Raw genomic sequence first — 14,910 nt, 5'->3', positions numbered from 1 at the left:
TGGTGCCAGGGTCAAAAGAAAATTCCCCAAAGTAGTTTTGAGACTGAGATGCATCGCTAGATGCATCGTACCGATGTAGTCCCCGAGCTTGCTGGAAGGCGAAGTATGAGCCTTGTAGCAAGGTCTAAAAAATTGAATTTACCAGTCCCCGAGCATGTCATGCTCGTCTGCAATTGAAAAGACAAATCGACCAGTCCCTAAGCACTTAGTGTGCTTCTTGGAATTATATGTTGCTATACTGTACGACCAGTCCCCGAGCGTCGAGTGCTCAGTGGTCGGTGTATGCTTTAAAGCTTTGAGCTGATAGACTGAGCGACCAGTCCCCGAGCGTCAAGTGCTCGGTGGTCGGTGCAGTCCTTGAAGTTCCGTGCTGATAGACTGGGCGACCAGTCCCCGAGCGTCGGGTGCTCGGTGGTCGGTGCAGTCCTTGAAGTTCCGAGCTGATAGACTGGGCGACCAGTCCCCGAGCGTCGAGTGCTCGGTGGTCGGTGCAGTCCTTGAAGTTCCGAGCTGATAGACTGGGCGACCAGTCCCCGAGCGTCGAGTGCTCGGTGGTCGGTGCAGTCCTTGAAGTTCCGAGCTGATAGACTGGGCGACCAGTCCCCGAGCGTCGAGTGCTCGGTGGTCGGTGCAGTCCCCGGATTGTTGACTCACTGGCGTATGTGTCTTCTTACTTTTGAAAAGATCTTTCCAGTTAAAGTTGACGTGACGGGGTCTCTTGACGATATGTCAGACGGATGCATGAAAAGCTGCACCTGGCAACTGTACAACCGCTCTTTGCATGGTTTGAGAAAAGGAAACCATCAATTGGTACGAAAACTCCGCCGCATTAATTGTCTATAATCATTGTAAACCGAAACGCCGCGTCCGCCGCATGGCCTGCCCACTTCCCGAGAATACAGGAAGTGGGAGAGGTGGGGTCGCGGGTTTATAAGGGCCTAATAGGACCGCCTGTACCGCTTCGCCTGCCATTGCCTTCAAACCTTCCGCTCTCATCTTCTCCAATCTCCTGCATCTTCCTAACTCCAGCCCACATTCGCACCTCTAATGGCGAAGAGCGACTCCAGGAAGAGGGCCGAACTGATGGCCAAGGAGTGGAAGAAGTCTCGCAGCACCACAAAATCTCTTGGTGACCTCGTCGATATGGGGCTTCTGCACGGCGCAGAGCTCGGCGGCTGGAGGGCACCGGAGGGGGAGAGCTACCCCGACCCTCGCGCCGGTGAGATCGTCGTTTTTGAAGATTTCGTTAAGAGAGGCTTTGGTGTTCCTGTTCATCCTTTTCTTCAAGGTCTTCTTTTGTACTATGAGATCGGGATTTGCAATCTGCACCCGAACTCAATTCTCCTTATTTCCACCTTCATCCACCTGTGCGAGGCCTATGTTGGCATAGAGCCGCACTTCGATCTTTTCCGGTATCTTTTCTGCTTGAGGAAGAAGGGAGCAGTTGGAGGCTCCAAGGTTGCAGGTGGAGTATACCTCAACCTTCGTGATGGGATGAAGAATCGCTACCTGCACTGCCCATGGAACACTTCCTTGACCGAATGGTACAGGAAGTGGTTCTACATCAGGGAGGAACCGGGCAGCTCCACGTTCTGCGACGTGGGATACATTCCTGAGAAGAGGACGAGCTGGACCGACCGCCCGGAGTTCGACGGTCCAGTGGCGGATCTCATGAAGCTGATCGACTGGTCGCGCCTGGACGGGCTTGGCGTGGTCGGCAACTTCATTTGCCGCCGGGTGATGCCCTGCCAGAAGAGGGTGCACTCGGCGTACAAGTATGCCGGAAGCGCAGACCCGACCAGGATGCGGTCGGAGATCTTGGAGAAAGCGGAGGTACAACAGCTGTTGAACGAGCTGTTTAACTTCGCGGACGGAGGCTTCATCCGTGGTAGTGATCGGGTGCAAGCCTTTAAGTTAGGACGACCAGCACCAAAGGTATGTAGCAGATTCTGTTTTAGCATTCATATATCGTCTGCAGTTGACTCATCTCTGTTGTTTTTGCAGATCGGCGGTGTCGACCGGTGCACAGTGTATGTATCACTGGCACCGGGGATGGAAAATCCTGCGGGAGAAGACCCGCCAGAGGAGGACGCTGCTCGGTGTACTCATTACACCAGCAGTGAGGAAGACCAAGCCCGCCCCGTCCCGACCTCCGAGGAGAGGGTAGCGGGGAAAAGGCCATTGCCGGCAGATCCCTTGCCGACACCGGAGCTGCCGGCAGATCTACCGGCGGAGAGCAGCCAAGCACCGAAGCGTCGTCGACTCGTGCGGATCGTCGACGACGACGACGACGAGGAGGCTGCGCCGTCGTTGGTCCGACGGCCTCGGAGCCGCCCAGACACTGCGCCGGTCGCCACTGATCGAGTGGCCAGCGGCGCCGCTGCCCCGCAAGCTGTCGAGATGGGGGCACAGGTGCCGACCGGCCGGGCGAGGAGGAGGTTGTAACATCCCTGATGTTACGGTTACTAAAAACGGATCATGTCATCATAAGCATTGCAAGGCATAATTGTTAAAGCACATTAGTATGCATCAACTTAAAATAAGTTTACTTTGATTGCTTGAGCTTAGGGAAGTAGAGTGTGCTTCTGTGGTGTGTTGTTGCTTGTGTGGTTGCTAAAACCCTAGGGTGGAAGTTTTCCGAAAAGCTAAGGGGGGAAAAACCCTGATTTCTGGATCCTAGATTTGTCCCCTTTTTGCTTAAGTCAAAAACTAAGCAAAATTTGAGGTTGAGTTCAAAAGCAAAGTTGTAGCTCTGGACAAGATGTACAACTTTGGTGTTTTGAGTTTTTGAAGTTTCAATGCAAAATTCAAAGTAATTTTGAAAATACAGATTTCCAGAAAGTGTCCCCTTTTCCAACTTAAATCCCCAATTCAAAATCCATTTGGAATTTTGAAAAGTGGTCAACATGAAAGTTGTAGATCACAAAAAGTTGAGCAACTTTCATGTTGGGAGTTTTTCAAGTTGTTATACAAAATCAAAAGTAATTTTGGAAATTCTGTTTTGCCCCAATTCAAAAATTTGGAATTTCTTTGATTTGAGTTTGAATTTTCAAACTGTCTGGCAAAATTCACCTATTTCCAGTGAGAATCAGCTTGGGACACCTAAATATGATTTGTAGTTTACAAAATTTGGCACAACTTTTGTTTTGGTGGAAATTGGACTTTAGTTCAAATTTTGGCTGATTTTCGCAAGGGGACAAAAGGGGGAAGATAGGGGTTGCTACAGTGACCCGATAGGGATCACCGGCTCCCTGCCCAGCGCAGCTGCCGCGCGAGCAGCGCCGCGCGCATGCGTGAGTGCACGCAGCTGCTTGCTGCCAGGGTCGCCAGGCGACGTGGATGCCTCGGGCTTGCTTTCCCCTCCACTTGAGCGCAGCGTGGACGACGCCGTGCATTCCCTCCGTCCTGAGCCAAGGAACCCGACGAGCCTTTTTCTTCCAAATTCGCCCTATCCACTCCTTCCCGAGTCAAATTGAGCAACCCAGTGTCTTCGCCATCTCCTTGCGGAACCAGAGCACCCCCAAGCTCACGCCCTAACCCCCTCAAACGCCAGAGCTCCTCCCTCTTCTCCAACTCCGGCCGAGACCGCCGCCGCGGAGTTCTTCCCGTGGCCACGGTGTTCCAGTGAGTATCACACCCCACGGGCGACTGTTTCACGTTCCTCCCGTGCCCCGGCCGCTCATGCGCTCGCTCCCTCTCTGTGATTGTGAGCAGGATTGCCGGAACGAGCTTGCCGGAGCCAGAGCCCCCGCCCGACGACACTGCTCCCGTCGCCAGCGGCTTCAGCTGCTTCCCCGAGACTTGCAGCGTGAGCACCATCCTCCCCAACCCCTGTGGGAGCTCCCTAGGCCGTCGGCTTGCACTCTACCGGGTCCTGGTGGTCAGCCGATAGTCGGCCATGGCGGCCGTCCGCCGGTGACGCGGTTGCGATAGGAAGAAGACAGTAGAGCGCGAGTTCGTGGTAGAGAGGGGTCCGCGGAGGTGAGGCGGAGCTGGTGCGCGCGCACGCGGGGGCCAGGGACCTCGCTAGCGGCCGCCGGAGCTGCGGCAGCGCCGCCGTGCGCGTAGGAGACGCAGCTGACAGGCGGGGTCGTCCTGTCAGCGTCTCGCTGGAAGGAAGGGCGGGGCCTGACGAGCAGGCCCCGCTTGTCAGCGACCGCGCGGAGAGAAGGCGGAGTGCGCAGCGTCCGTGCGGGCCGAGCCGAAGCGGGCCGGCCTGCGGGCCGAAATCCGGCCACCCGCTGCAGTGTCTTTTCTTTTTTTTTCTTTTATGCAGTTTTTGTTTTATATTTGAATTTGTGTAATAAATTGTGTGATGATCCAAAAATAATGAAAATTTTTGTATAAACTCTCTGAAATATGTAGGATCCAAGAAAAATACTAGGTTCTGATTTCTAATAGTTTGCAAGGATACAAAAATTGGCCCTTTTAATTAGCAAATAAAACTTGTATGATTTTTAATAATTTAACTGTATATCCAAAAATCACCAAAAAATTTGGGGAGCCTCTGAATATTATTCCCTGGCTCCACCTAAAATTTGGTGGCATTTGGATAAGGTTTAGTTAAAATATTAATAAACCCTTATTTAGTATTTAACTAATCTTACTAAAATAATTAAATAGTGATTATTTAGATCCTCATAATTAGGGTTGAGTGATTTTGGATTGTATGATGACCTGAGGTCATTAACCCTAATGACCTTTGGCATTTAACTGTTGTTTAGCCCTAATGCTTAATTACTGTCATTAGTAATTAATTAAGAGTTAATTAAGGTAATTAGGGTTAATAATTAACCAATTTAAGGTAAGTATGAATTAAATAAAGTTTTAGTTTATAGATGCAACCTCTTGAGTAAAATCATTAAGTTATTAAACAACTTTATTTAGTGACAATTCTGTATTGCATTAAAAAGGCAAATCGTACTTAATTCGGTCCATCTTGCATAATTGCCATACGCATATCATAAGCATTCATCATTTTGCGTATAGTGTCCGTGACCGAAGGAGCGCCCGTTGAACCGAACCCCGAGGTCGGTGCTCCGTTCGAGGAAGTCGGATCCGAGACTTGGGAAGTCTCCGAGGGTCCCTCTCTGCCCTGCAACCAAGGCAAGCCCCGGATGCATTAACCCCTCCTTGGATGTTTTAAATCTTTTAGCACTTATGAATTGAAAATGCTGCATTAGGTAGATGAGCATTGGGTTAACCTACTTGCTGCATTTACTACCTTGATATCTGTATCCTGTCCTTGACACCTGTTTTATTTTAAAACTGCGTAGCGATGCTTAGCCCTGCTACTAGATAGGTTTTTAAACAAGAAAGTTTGAAGGGTTGTTGTGGGATGCACTTTTGGTCAATGATGTTTTAACTTGAGACCGGTCGGTGGACTTGCTTTAAGAATGGAGTCTTAAAGTAGTGTCTCCAACTGTGTCGGTTAAGGACCGGTCCGTTGATGGCCTGCTGGGTTGAGAATTTATAGTACTAGCCACTTGCCTTCGGTAAGCCCGGTCTTGTGATCCCTCGACGCGAACAGCTACTCGCGCACTGGGAGTGGAAAGATGGCGAGAGTAGTGTGTACCCACCTTACGGATCTGAGATGACCGGAAAACATCTAGATTGGCTGTAGGATGGTGGAGTACTGTGCTCTCGGGTGCCGCGAACCTGGTCAAATTTGGGGAGAGCTTGCTTTGGGTTGACATATGCAAGATTTGGTTCTACATATGTCGGGTGGTTAGGAACTCCAGCTGGATTGCTAAGCGATTCGAATCGTCGTTGCTCCCCGATTGGGAGACTCAATTCCTTCGACCCTCATCGTAGCTAAATCTGCAACTAAGTAATAAAATGAGAAAGGGGAAAATGTCTCATGAGGTTCGGATCCCAATTCCCGGACTCATAGCGACATGAAGCTATGGCCATCGATAAATAATACTTTATGATAGGACTAGGGACTCACGGATTCGTCTGTGAGGTACAACTAGTTAAACTATCCTCGAATTCTTCTGCCTCTGCGAGGGAGGAATTCTGGGTAAAACTTGAAAATAAGGATGCACTACTAGTAAGTGTTATGCAAAACACTTTGGCTCCTTGCTCAGCCACCCCTTGTCCACCCTAAGCCTGCATCCCTAAGTTCTCCTCTCTTCCCATCGGGTAAGTCTTGTTGAGTACTCCCGTACTCAGGGTTTCAATACCCCTGTTGCAGGTGAAGCTCAGGAGCCGACTTGTTTCGGACCCTGTTGTGTGACCGTCGTCGAGGTTGACGACGAAGAAGAGTGAGCGCGACCCATGGGCAGGGTCTGTAAATTTGTTCTGTCTGTACTAAAGTTTCAGTTGCTCCGCTGGACCAAGCTTGTAATAACACTCTACTATTTGGAAGAACTCCTTTTATAAATTAAGTTATGTAATACTTCCGCTGTTTCACTCTGAAATATTATTTTGGTCTTGTGTCGTTGAGTTACCGCGTTATCTTCGCAACGAATGATCCTGGTGTTAAAGTGGCCACTTGCTATCCTGTAAGGGCGAGAAGAAACAGTTCTCGTTGTTTGACCATTACCAGTGGTCAAGACGAGCCAGCTTGGTACGCCACAGGTAGCAGTGGAATGAGCGCCCAGCAATGCTCATCGGACTTCTAAAGTGGGAGGACTCCCGGCATCACCGTCAGAGGTCCTTAGGACAATGGCAGGTGTCGGTGGGCCCAAACACTTAGGAGGTTCTGCCGCAGCTGGTATCAGAGCATTCGTTGCTAAGATGACTGCTGTACCTATTGAAAAATTTCAAAAAAATTCGTTTGGATCTACTACTATGAACTTGCCTATTTTGAGTCCAAGTGCTTAGTCCTAATCTACCCCTGTCTATAGGCTTTCTTAGAATTTTTGAAGTGGTATGGAGGAGCAACCTAAAGTATTGCCCTATGTTGTAAAAATTTAAGGTATTGTTGTTACGAATCGTTAGTAGGAATCGTAAGTTCGTGCATGCATCATGATGTATTAACTGGTTAAGTTCCTTCCTCCTTGTTGGGTTGGGTGAATAGAATCAATCCTATTCTTGCTAACCTTTAAGGTCTCTCTTATTCATCTAAACTTACCCTCTACAGGATGGCTCGTCAGAAGCAGACCCCGCGTAAGCGGACTGGTCCAAAAGGAGTTCCCCGACATCAGCTAGCTCCACGCAGTGATCAAGCCAGTAGTAGCCGTTCACCGCCTCAGCAGGAGGTGGACAGGTTGTCCGCCGAGTTGACTGAGGTGATGAGAGAGAGAATGTACAATGTTATGGAGATTGGCAAACTTAAAGCTCAACTGGCCAAAGAAAAACAAGCTACAGAAAATTGTGAAGCTATGTTGTCCCGGATGGTGGAGGAGCGGAATGCAGCCATTGCCCGAGAGGAAGAAGCTAGGAGCACCCATAGGCATGAGCTAACTAGGATGAACGCAAAGTTGGGCAAGGCAAGGTATCTTAAGGATTTGTATGTGAAGATGGCGGCCACGGTCACCGCACAACGGGATGTCGCGTGGCAACGAGAGGACCAGCTCCAGCTGGAGAAACTGGAGCTGGCACATTACTTGGATACAGTCAATGACTTGGCTATGCAATATCGTGATATTGCATTTGATCTGTATCATCAACTCCACCCACCTCCCGGCGAAGGAGAAATGGATATGGATGGCGAGTTGGCAGACGATGGAGAACCCGATCCAGGCCTCAGTGATGAAGAGGAGTCCGACCCCGATGACCACAACCCAGGGGGTAATCAAGATGATGGCAATGACGACCCGGGCTACAGCTCTGGCCACACCGATTAGTTCGGTGAAACCGAGGGCAACGTCGTTGTAGGGGTCTTAGCTTGCCGTAGTGGGGTTCGGGTTTGTAATATAAGTTCTCGTTTGGTTTGAAAAGTTGTACTTGTTTACTCTTGGTGTGTATCTAACTAATGTTTAATAAGTGAATGGAAGAATGTAAGATATGTTCGGTGTTATGAATTCTATGTGGTAACAGGTATCTACGATTCTTGTAACAGATGCCGATGCGTACTCGCGGATCCGATGGGGCTGGGACATCCCAGGGAGGGGGTGATATCCCCAACCCTCCACCTGCTCCACCTTCTTTGGCTGACGCCATTGCCGTCTTGTTAAGTGCCACAACTGACAACGCTCGCTTGCTGCGCGAGCTAGCACAGCGTCAACCACACCCTGCTCCAAACTTCAGGGCACCGCGCAACGGGGACGGAGAGACTCGGTATGTAGATTTTACCGAGACCAGGCCCCCGGTGTTCACTAAGGCCGATGAGCCTTTAGAAGCGGATGACTGGCTCCGAACTATGGAGCATAAGTTCAGTTTGATTCAGTGTTCAGAAACTCAGAAACCCTTATTTGCAGCTCAGCAGCTTCGGGGAGCTGCAGGTGCCTGGTGGGAGAACTTCTTAGCTATTCAAGCTCCCGGACACCAAGTTACCTGGACCGAGTTTAGGGACGCGTTTCGCGCCCACTACATCCCCGAAGGGCTCATGGCCATGAAGGCCGAAGAGTTTCTCGCCTTGCAGCAAGGCGATAAAAGTGTTATGGAATACGTGGCAAGGTTTAATCATCTCTCTCAATATGCCACGGATCATGTGAACACTGACAGAAAGAGGAAAGCCTGTTTCATGCGTGGTCTAAATACTAAACTTCAGACCATGATGACCACTTGCCAAAATGCTACTTTCTATGAGGCGGTAAATATTGCTATCGCCTCAGAGGAAAAGAATAGGAAACATAAGGAAGCCAAGAAGAAGGCTGCTTCCTCTTCTTTCTCTGGTCGCGGTCAAAAGCGCCAGAGGATCATTTATCATCCACAGGGCCACGGACGTTTCCAAACGCCGTTACCTTATCGTGGTCCTTTCTCCCCTCCACAGTACAGACCCGGGCAGCAGGTATATTCTCGACCTACTGCCATCGCTTTTGCACCACGCCAGCCGAACGCCCCGGGCGTTCGCCCTACTGCTCCGCCCAGCCACAATTACCCTTGCTTCAATTGTGGTAAACCTGGGCATTTCTCTAAAGAGTGCCCTTTTCCCCGCCAAACCAACCCTACCTTTCCAAGGCCACCTATGGGCCAACCCCAGCCGAGTCAGTTCAGAACTGGGGTTCAAAAAGGGCAACAGGTACAGAAAGGTAGACCGGTAAAGAAGACAGGGCAAGTCTTCCATACTGAAGTGGAGGCAATTCCAGAGGGTGAACCAGTGATGATGGGTACGTTTCCTGTTGCGAAACATCCTGCTTTAATGCTCTTTGATTCTGGTGCATCCCATACATTCATCAATCGCACCTTTGTGTTAAAGCATGGCATACCCATTGGGGAAACACAAGATCATTTTTATATACAGTCGCCAGGAGGACGGCTGATGTCTAAAGAAATGGTTCACCACGTACCCATCGAATTTGGTGGGCACAATTTTCCTACTAGCATGATTGTTCTTAAGGACCAAGAAATTGATGTCATCTTAGGCATGAACTGGATGGCGCAACGAGGGGTTGTGCTAGACACTTTGCACCGAACCATTAAAATCCCATTGCCCAATGAGAATTCTTATTTGCTAATCCAATTAGTTACTCCCAAACGGACAATTGGGCAAGTTCATGCCGCTAATGTGTCTGAAGTTAAAGATATCCCGGTAGTTCGAGATTTCCCGGATGTATTTCCTGAAGACTTACCAGGTCTGCCTCCGGACCGGGATGTACAATTCAGTATAGAATTGAAACCAGGAACGGCCCCAATATCTCGAAGGGCCTACAGAATGGCACCGAAAGAGCTGGCCGAATTAAAAACCCAATTACAAGAGTTGTTGCAGAAGGGTTTTATTCAGCCCAGTTCTTCTCCATGGGGTTGCCCAGCCTTGTTTGTGAAGAAGAAAGATCAGACATTAAGGCTGTGTGTCGACTATCGTCCTCTAAATGAGGTGACGATTAAGAACAAGTACCCATTGCCCCGCATTGACTTATTGTTTGACCAGCTAGCTAGGGCCAAAGTGTTCTCAAAAATTGATTTGAGATCAGGGTACCACCAAATTAAAATTAGGCCGGAAGATGTGCCCAAGACAGCTTTTACAACCCGTTATGGGCTGTATGAGTACTTGGTGATGTCTTTTGGGTTGACTAACGCACCGGCCCATTTTATGTACCTGATGAACTCTGTCTTCATGCCAGAACTAGACAAATTTGTGGTCGTCTTCATCGATGACATCTTGATTTACTCCAAAACTAAGAAGGAACATGCTGAACACTTGAGAATCGTGCTGACCCGTCTCAGGGAGCATCAGCTATATGCCAAGTTCAGCAAATGTGAGTTCTGGCTGGACAAAGTCCATTTCCTGGGTCATGTATTATCAGCGGAAGGAGTCGCTGTAGACCCAGGCAAGGTAGAAGATGTGTTGAATTGGAAACCCCCAACTACGGTACATGAGGTCCGTAGTTTTCTGGGCATGGCGGGATATTACCGTCGTTTTATCCCGGACTTTTCCAGAGTCGCCAAACCAATCACAACCTTGCTCAAAAGTCAAACAAAATTTGTTTGGTCACCCCAATGTGAGCAAGCTTTTCAGACTCTGAAAAGGTTGTTGACAACTGCACCTGTCTTAGCCCAGCCAGATATTGAAAAACCCTTTGATGTATATTGTGACGCATCAGGGATCGGGTTAGGCTGTGTGCTGATGCAGGAGGGTCGCGTAATTGCATATGCTTCCAGACAACTCAAACCTCATGAAGAGAATTACCCGACCCATGATCTCGAACTAGCCGCCGTGGTACATGCATTAAAGATCTGGCGTCATTATTTGTTGGGAAACACATGTCATCTATATACAGATCACAAAAGCTTGAAGTATATCTTTACTCAAGCTGAGCTTAATATGCGCCAGCGAAGGTGGCTAGAACTAATTAAAGATTACGACCTTGAGGTGCATTATCACCCTGGCAAGGCAAATGTAGTAGCGGATGCCCTCAGTCGTAAGGCTCACTGTAATTGTTTAACAGTGACGCCTAGGGATATAACTTTGTGCCAAGAGCTAGAGAACTTGGGAATAGAAATGATTTCCCAAGGAAGCCTTTCCAATTTAAAGATTGATTTCAATCTCGAGGCTCAAATCATAAAGGCACAAAAAGAAAACAAAGGCATGAGACATCTTAAAGAGAAGATTTCTAATAGAGCACCCACAGACTTTAAGGTGGATGATGCGGGAGTAATCTGGTTCAAGAACCGGTTAGTGGTTCCAAAGGTACCTGAACTACGTCAGCAAATCCTGGATGAAGCTCATACCACGAGGTATTCCATTCATCCGGGAAGCAATAAGATGTATCAGGACCTGAAGCAAAGGTTTTGGTGGACAAAAATGAAGATAGAAATAGCTCGCTATGTGGCCCAGTGTGACACCTGTCGAAAGGTCAAAGCCATTCATCTCAAATCCACTGGGGAGTTGCAACCTTTGCCTATCCCCGCATGGAAATGGGATGACATAAGTATGGATTTCATAGTAGGATTGCCCAAGACGGCCAAGGGCTTTGATTCCATTTGCGTCATAGTAGATCGTCTCACCAAAACAGCACATTTTCTGCCGGTAAAGCTATTATATCCTGCCTCCACCTATGCTAAGATTTATTTCGACCGTATCCTAAGTCTGCATGGGGTGCCAAAGACAATAGTGTCAGATAGAGGCACACAATTTGTCTCCCAGTTCTGGAAATGTTTACATGAGTCCCTGGGCACTAAGCTTTTATACAGCACAGCCTACCACCCTCAAACTGGTGGGCAAACTGAAAGGGTAAATCAAACCCTAGAAGATCTATTAAGATCTTGTGCCCTAAATTTTCCAGATAAGTGGGATGACTGCTTGCCTCTAGCAGAATTTTCCTACAATAATAGCTATCAAGAGAGTATCAAAATGGCTCCCTTTGAGGCACTGTATGGTCGCCGATGTCGAACTCCGTTACACTGGTCAGAACCTGGAGAAAGATGGTTCTTCGGAGTTGACTTAGTGAAAGAGACTGAGAATAAAGTGAAACAAATCCAAAATAACTTGAAAGTTGCTCAGTCCCGACAGAAAAGTTACGCTGATAAAAGGCGTCGACCATTAAGGTTCACCAAGGGTGATCATGTGTATTTGAAAGTATCCCCAATGAAAGGAGTAAATCGTTTTGGTGTTAAAGGCAAGTTAGCGCCTCGTTACATTGGTCCATTTCCAATTATTGACCGATGTGGGCAGGTCGCTTACCGCCTTAAACTGCCCGAACGATTATCCGGGGTACATAATGTGTTCCATGTGTCTCAACTGAAAAAGTGTCTTCGGGTACCAGATCGAGTTCAAGATATTGAAGATGTAAAGCTTGAACCAGATCTAACTTATTCGGAATATCCTATCCGAGTACTGGATCAAAAAGCTAGAGTTACTCGAAGGACAACCACCAAATGGTATAAGGTACAATGGAGCCAGCACTCTGAAGAAGAAGCCACCTGGGAATCTGAAGATTACTTGCTAGAGAATTTTCCTGAATTCTATGCTTCTCTTCAGGACCATATATGATAACCAGAGGATGTACTCCAGTGAAGAAACAGAGTCGCCAAAGCCATGTACTTAATGTACATATATGCTTATAATGAAGTATTTTTCCCCAATTCCTTGCCTTATGGAAAAGTTGAAGATGAAAGAGTTTTGACAAATTTCCTTTTCCATTACTTACCCTAAGGTTTTAAATCTCGGGGACGAGATTTCTTTAAGGGGGAAGGGCTGTAACATCCCTGATGTTACGGTTACTAAAAACGGATCATGTCATCATAAGCATTGCAAGGCATAATTGTTAAAGCACATTAGTATGCATCAACTTAAAATAAGTTTACTTTGATTGCTTGAGCTTAGGGAAGTAGAGTGTGCTTCTGTGGTGTGTTGTTGCTTGTGTGGTTGCTAAAACCCTAGGGTGGAAGTTTTCCGAAAAGCTAAGGGGGGAAAAACCCTGATTTCTGGATCCTAGATTTGTCCCCTTTTTGCTTAAGTCAAAAACTAAGCAAAATTTGAGGTTGAGTTCAAAAGCAAAGTTGTAGCTCTGGACAAGATGTACAACTTTGGTGTTTTGAGTTTTTGAAGTTTCAATGCAAAATTCAAAGTAATTTTGAAAATACAGATTTCCAGAAAGTGTCCCCTTTTCCAACTTAAATCCCCAATTCAAAATACATTTGGAATTTTGAAAAGTGGTCAACATGAAAGTTGTAGAGCACAAAAAGTTGAGCAACTTTCATGTTGGGAGTTTTTCAAGTTGTTATACAAAATCAAAAGTAATTTTGGAAATTCTGTTTTGCCCCAATTCAAAAATTTGGAATTTCTTTGATTTGAGTTTGATTTTCAAACTGTTTGGCAAAATTACCCTTGATCCATTGAGAATCAGCTTGGGACACCTAAATATGATTTGTAGCTTACAAAATTTGGCACAACTTTTGTTTTGGTGGAAATTGGACTTTAGTTCAAATTTTGGCTGAATTTCGCAAGGGGACAAAAGGGGGAAGATAGGGGTTGCTACAGTGACCCGATAGGGATCACCGGCTCCCTGCCCAGCGCAGCTGCCGCGCGAGCAGCGCCGCGCGCATGCGTGAGTGCACGCAGCTGCTTGCTGCCAGGGTTGCCAGGCGACGTGGATGCCTCGGGCTTGCTTTCCCCTCCACTTGAGCGCAGCGTGGACGACGCCGTGCATTCCCTCCGTCCTGAGCCAAGGAACCCGACGAGCCTTTCTCTTCCAAATTCGCCCTAACCACTCCTTCCCGAGTCAAATTGAGCAACCCAGTGTCTTCGCCATCTCCTTGCGGAACCAGAGCACCCCCAAGCTCACGCCCTAACCCCCTCAAACGCCAGAGCTCCTCCCTCTTCTCCAACTCCGGCCGAGACCGCCGCCGCGGAGTTCTTCCCGTGGCCACGGTGTTCCAGTGAGTATCACACCCCACGGGCGACTGTTTCACGTTCCTCCCGTGCCCCGGCCGCTCATGCGCTCGCTCCCTCTCTGTGATTGTGAGCAGGATTGCCGGAACGAGCTTGCCGGAGCCAGAGCCCCCGCCCGACGACACTGCTCCCGTCGCCAGCGGCTTCAGCTGCTTCCCCGAGACTTGCAGCGTGAGCACCATCCTCCCCAACCCCTGTGGGAGCTCCCTAGGCCGTCGGCTTGCACTCTACCGGGTCCTGGTGGTCGGCCGATAGTCAGCCATGGCGGCCGTCCGCCGGTGACGCGGTTGCGATAGGAAGAAGGCAGTAGAGCGCGAGTTCGTGGTAGAGAGGGGTCCGCGGAGGTGAGGCGGAGCTGGTGCGCGCGCACGCGGGGGCCAGGGACCTCGCTAGCGGCCGCCGGAGCTGCGGCAGCGCCGCCGTGCGCGTAGGAGACGCAGCTGACAGGCGGGGTCGTCCTGTCGGCGTCTCGCTGGAAGGAAGGGCGGGGCCTGACGAGCAGGCCCCGCTTGTCAGCGACCGCGCGGAGAGAAGGCGGAGTGCGCAGCGTCCGTGCGGGCCGAGCCGAAGCGGGCCGGCCTGCGGGCCGAAATCCGGCCACCCGCTGCAGTGTCTTTTCTTTTTTTTTCTTTTATGCAGTTTTTGTTTTATATTTGAATTTGTGTAATAAATTGTGTGATGATCCAAAAATAATGAAAATTTTTGTATAAACTCTCTGAAATATGTAGGATCCAAGAAAAATACTAGGTTCTGATTTCTAATAGTTTGCAAGGATACAAAAATTGGCCCTTTTAATTAGCAAATAAAACTTGTATGATTTTTAATAATTTAACTGTATATCCAAAAATCACCAAAAAATTTGGGGAGCCTCTGAATATTATTCCCTGGCTCCACCTAAAATTTGGTGGCATTTGGATAAGGTTTAGTTAAAATATTAATAAACCCTTATTTAATATTTAACTAATCTT

This window comes from Sorghum bicolor, chromosome 3 (genome assembly GCF_000003195.3).
Source record: "Sorghum bicolor cultivar BTx623 chromosome 3, Sorghum_bicolor_NCBIv3, whole genome shotgun sequence".
NCBI lineage: Eukaryota > Viridiplantae > Streptophyta > Magnoliopsida > Poales > Poaceae > Sorghum > Sorghum bicolor.
This window is presented reverse-complemented; position numbering follows the sequence as displayed.